This window comes from Trichechus manatus, unplaced genomic scaffold, assembly GCF_000243295.1.
Source record: "Trichechus manatus latirostris isolate Lorelei unplaced genomic scaffold, TriManLat1.0 scaffold00112, whole genome shotgun sequence".
Taxonomy (NCBI): Eukaryota; Metazoa; Chordata; class Mammalia; order Sirenia; family Trichechidae; genus Trichechus; species Trichechus manatus.
Genome location: NW_004444048.1, coordinates 440,730 through 446,518, shown reverse-complemented (window position 1 = coordinate 446,518; position 5,789 = coordinate 440,730).

Here is a 5,789-nt window from a genome sequence, read left to right as displayed (position 1 = left end):
GATGGTGAAACTATATCTTACATACTTTGGACATGTTGTCAGGAGGGATCATTCCCTGGAGAAGGACATTATGCTTGATATAGTACAGGGTCAGAGAAAAAGAGGAAGACCCTCAACAAGATGGATCGACACAGTGGCTGCAACAAGGAGCTCAAGAATAACAACAATTGTGGGCATGGTGCAGGACCGGGCAGTGTTTCATTCTGTTGTACATAGGGTCGCTATGAGTTGGAACCGATTCAACAGCACCTAACAACAATAACAACACACACACACACATAACAAAACAAGGAAGAAATACTAACAATTACAGTCCTCATTTCTTCAGTTGGTCACGTGGCCGTAGTTGGTACTTAGAACTACTTTCTTCCACCACCCTTTCCTGTTCCCTTTGCCCTCAGCAAGCACCTCAGCCTGGCCGTGGTTCTTTGCCTGGTGGGGTGACCCAAATCTTTATTTCTTAAGAGACTCGGCGATTAGCAGTCATTTCGGAATTGGATTATTCAAGTTTTCCATTTACTTTAATCACAGGACACAGTTGAACTAAGAGTCGGCTAAGGGATCTCCTGTATTTCAGACATACTTTCTTTACCTCCATTATGTAATATCAGTCCGATTCCCCTTCATAATCAGAATCAATCACACCAGCCAAAATGGTAACTCCCTTCTTAGCCTGTTGATCCAGAGGCATGAGGAGGCCAAAGTGGCCAGGTGGAATTCTTAACTTCCAGTTCAATGGAATCAGTGTTGTGTCACCTGGTAGGAGCATTCTTTCTTTTAAAACTAAGACCCCTAGACCCACAGAGCATAGGGTCACAGGGACAGGAAGTAAAAATTTTGTGAACGTGTCACTAGGAGTAATAGCGAGTGTTGCCACTCCCATTTCCATCCCTTGATCCCTGCGCCCTTGAATTCTGGCTATGGAAGAAGCAGCACTATATACTGGAAACTAGTTTAGAGCATGTACAGCCTTCTGGAGAACATTGCCCTAACCCTGCAGGGTATTGTCACCTAGCTGGCACTGTAGTTGTGTCTTTAAAAGGACATTCCATCATTCTATCAAGCCAGCTGCTTCAGGATGATGGGAAACATGGTAATACCAGAGAATTCCATAAGCATGGGGCCATCGCAGCACTTCATTTTCTGTGAAGTGAGTTCTTTGATCCAAGGCAATGCTGTGTAAGATACCATGACAGGGAATAAAGTATTCTGTAAGTCCACAGATGGCAGTTTTGGCAGGAGCATAGTGTGCAGGGAAGGCAAATCCATATCTAGAGTAAGTGTCTCTCTCAGAAAGAACAAAATGCTGCCCTTTCCATGATGGAAGTGGTCAAACGTAATCAACTTGCCAACAGGTTGCTAGCTGATCTCCCTTAGGAATGGTTCCATGTGGGACTCAGAGTTGGTCTCTGCTGGTAGATTGGGGACTCATCATTGGCTGTAGCCAAGTAGGTTTTGGTAAGCAGATGTCCATGTTGCTGAGCTCATGCATAACCTCCATCCCTGCCACCATGGCCACTTTGTTCATGAGCCTGTTAGGCAATGACAGAAGTGGATGGGGAAAGAGGCTGACTGGTATCCACAGAAAGCATCATCTTATCCACTTGATTGTTAAAATCCTCCTCTTCCGAGGTTACCCTTTGGTGACCATTCACATAAGACACAAATATCTTCACTTCTTTGGCCCATTCTGAAAGATCTATCTACATGACTCTACCCCATACCTCCTTGTCACCAATTTTCCTATTGTGCTCCTTTCAAGTCCCTGACATTGAGCAAAACAGTTGGTCACAGCCCATGAATCAGTATACAAAAAAGCAGTAGATCCCTTTGGGGAAGGCTGAGAGAAAGATCAACAGTATGAATTTTTGTCAATGTAGTGGGGTCCTTCCTCAGTGAGGCCCAGCCTCTCCTTCATTCTAGGGGTGGTGGGTCTGTAAACTGGCTCAAATCTGAGAATTGATTGAGGGGCTGTGATTCTCTACCCCGGCAATTCAAGTTAGACTGCTGTTCTCTTGACCTAGTATTCTTCAGCTTGTACAGATTAAGTAAATATTTAGTAGATTTCACACCTATTTCACTCCTAGGGATAGAATACCTAAGTAGCCATTACCATAAGTCCATATGAGTCAGAATATTCTGTTTACTGCTTTGATTCTGCTGTCCATTACGGTAACCATGCCCATCTTGGCTTTTTTCGATTAAGTGCTACCACTTGGCCCCTACTACCCTGAGGTCCAATCAGCCCCATTGTAGTTAGATGTCTTAATTCAGTTAGGGCAGTTCCCACTGTCAAATCTAACTTACATAAAATAGCAATCACAGCAGTCTTTAAGGATGCTGGGATTCCCTTCACAAATTTGTTCCTTACCATTGTGGTGTGTCCTCTGGGCACTCTATGTGTGGGTCTGTGGGTCTAACCCAATAAATCCACTCTAACATGTCAATTTCCCTAAGCCTTTGGATATATTTTTCTCCAGTATACAAAGGCAGGTCTGGTATTTCAACGTGATTTAGTGTAGGCCACCACTTAATCCATGCTTCAGTGAACCAACCAAACGAACTATTAGATCCTTTTCTAACCTCTTGAGACGAAACAACAAATGAAGAATCTGTACTTAGTAAGCCCATATCAATAAATCTACACTGATCCAACTTTATGTTCCTTGTACCATATTAGAAAAATTAAGCAGTTCTTTTGGAGTGTAGCATACTTCCTCCTGGGTCACCTTTTGTACCTCACTTCTTGGGGCTTAAGTCTAGTTATAGCTCTAGAAGCAAAAAAGGAGTGGTGGCGGTGGGTCCTGGGGATACTCAGGAATGTTTTGTAAGGCATCTGCCTCAGGCAAGGGCCCAGACAATGGCCCAGGGGCTGCCCCAACTGACATCTCAGAAAAATGTTCTTCAGACACAGGTGGGTTAAGCTCATCAGATGGAGGTGGAAGGGATAATAGTTTTAGTGGGGAGAGTGGCTTAGGAGACAAAGATGGAGTAATCTCTTCAGGTGTGGGTAAATGGGCTGGTTCAATGTCCCTAGCTCCCTGATTATCTGCCCATATGTCCCCATCCCAAGTTTCAGGGTCCCATTTCTTCCCAATCAATGTCTTCACTTTAACTTCAGACACCATTCCAGGTTGCGAATTCAATTGGTGTTATAATTCATCCATTGCTACAATAAGATCCTGGGTTTGTTTTTGGCAATATAAGCTCTGTTATTACAAGAAATAAGACTTTCTTTCAGGACACAAGTGGCACCTTTCAGGTCTTGCATGTGGTACTTGAGCTGTGACTCTGAAGCTTTGAGCTTATCTCTTTCTTTCACCACTTTGTCCATAAAAAGTAGGACCAACCAACTAGCTTCCTTATACTTCTCATTCTGACAAAATTGTAGGAAAGTATCAAAAATGCAATCACCCAAACCAAGGTTGAGTAAGGATAGTGTTGATGTGTTGTGAGGTTGTTAACCACTGTCATAGGGCAACATGTGTACTAATTGTTTAATGAGAAACTATTTTGTTCTGTAAACTTTCATCTAAAGTGAGAATAGCACACAACTGGAAGAGCGTAGTCGATGTCACTGAATTGTGCATGTAGAAATTTTTGAAATGGTGTATCTTTGGCTATGTATATTTTCACCAAAAAAAAAAAAAAGGTCAAGAAGGGAGAGGGTTGATATGTCGTGGGGTTGTTAACCAATGTCATAAAACAATATGTGTACTGACTATTTAATGAGAAACTATTTGTTCTGTAAAGCTTCACCTGAAGTACAATTTAAAAAAAAAATGCAATCACCCAGAGCCTTGTCTCTCACAAATACTTGATTCATTGGTGATAATATTTTGCATATTTCTATTGCCACCTCATACTATGAATTACCAGTGCCTTCTTTACTACCAGAGACAGAGTCACCAGTGCCTTTAAAACTAGCCAGATTTGAGAAAAAATTCAGAAAACTCATTCCTATGATTTTGTTCCTCTGGTACCACTCTTGGTACCAAATGCCTTAGGCTGGTTCTCTAGAAGAGCAAACCAGTGAAGCATACATATATGCGTGTGTGGGTGTGTGTGTGCGTGTGTGTGTGTGAGTAGAAAGAGAGAGAGAAAGAGATTTATCCCGAGGAAATGGCTCATACAATTGTGGAGGCTGGCAAGTACCCAATCCATGGGTCAGGTATAAGGCTTGAGGCTTCTCCTGACTCATGTAGTTGTAGGGGCAGATGAACCCCAAACTGGCAGGTGAGGCAGCAGGCCATTGGCTCACAGTGCTGTGGCAGCTGGTAAATCCCAAAATCTGCAGGTCAGATGACAAGCTGCTGGCTCATGTCCCAAGAATAGGAGATCATAGGACTAGTTGTACGAAGGACTGAGAGAGGGCAGGCTTTGCCAGAACATCCATATATATACTGGATGCAGGCCACACTCCCAAGGAAATTCCTTTTTCATTTGATTGGCTACTCACATCAGATCACAAAATATGGATGATTACTTAATATCTGCCCAAACTACTAAGAATCGTGGCCTAGCCAAGTTGGCACATAAACTTAACCATCACAGTTGCACACATTGATCAGCTGATTTTTAAAGCGGGTATCCCCAGTAGAATTTATTTATTTATAGACTTCATAAATGTACCTTGATCAGTAACCAGCATCTCAATAAGCAATATCCACTTAAAAAGAAGTTGATTGCTAATGACAGTAGATGTAAATTTCTATCTTAAATCATCTCCCTTGTAATTTCAATTTTTTTAGGCTAACTCTTGTCAAATCCAATTACAACATCATTATTTTTACCTGATAGTGTGTCTGAAGAAGAACTTGTACTATGAGTAGAAGTGAAAACTCTACCATTTCCTAGCTGCTCATTTTTTATCATTAACATGATTTTATTAAGGCATAGGTAGCTCCTTGGGCTGCAGTGAGAATGTCAAGGGTCATTCTATTTTGGTGTACTACTTTTCTCATCATTGCTATTTCAGTATTGATCTCTTGAATCACATGAGTGCTTTCATTTAAGGTAGTTTGTATACATGTGCCATAACATCTTCAATTCCCATCTGAGGTGTAAACACTGCCACTAAATGATAAAGCCAATGAAACTGATCGAAACCATGGAGTCTTAATTTGGGTACCTTTAAAGGGAGTTCAGTTAAAATATGTCCTTGAGTCCAGCTCAGGCTCAGAGTGCATCTTCCAATCCAGCCTGGAAGGAGCCAGGGCCAAATGTTTGCTCCACATAGCTGAAAGGTGCTATTAGAAGCTACCCAATAGATATCTGAGTGTCGTAGCCAGTAGGTGGCAAATCAATCAGTAGCTTGTAAGATTATAACTGATGGACATTCAGACATTGGAAGCCATCCCATAGGTCTAGTGATGGCTGGGTTATTCATATGGGTATGGTTAGATTGTTTCCAGCAAAGGGGAGCAACTGGACTTCACCTCCCTGCTTGGGGAGTTAACCAGATGAATCTGTCCCACAGTTGTTAATATGAACCTATAACACAAAGAGTACTGTTTGTGGTTTTGGAAGATTCTTTAGCTAGCTCTTCTTAGGTGACTTTATGTAGTAAAGTAAGTGTTGTTTTATGACTAAAGGTTAAGTTATGGCCTGGGTTTTGTTCAGATCCAAAAAGAGGCCATTTATCAATGGAAAGTCTAGTAATAGTGATTTTTTGTAGTAATGAACTATTTCTCTGTTGTTCTTGTATCCATAGATCAAGATCAACACGATCACATCCCTGTAGTGGAAAGACCCATCAGGGAAGGTCAGACTGACTTGAGGTTGGGAGG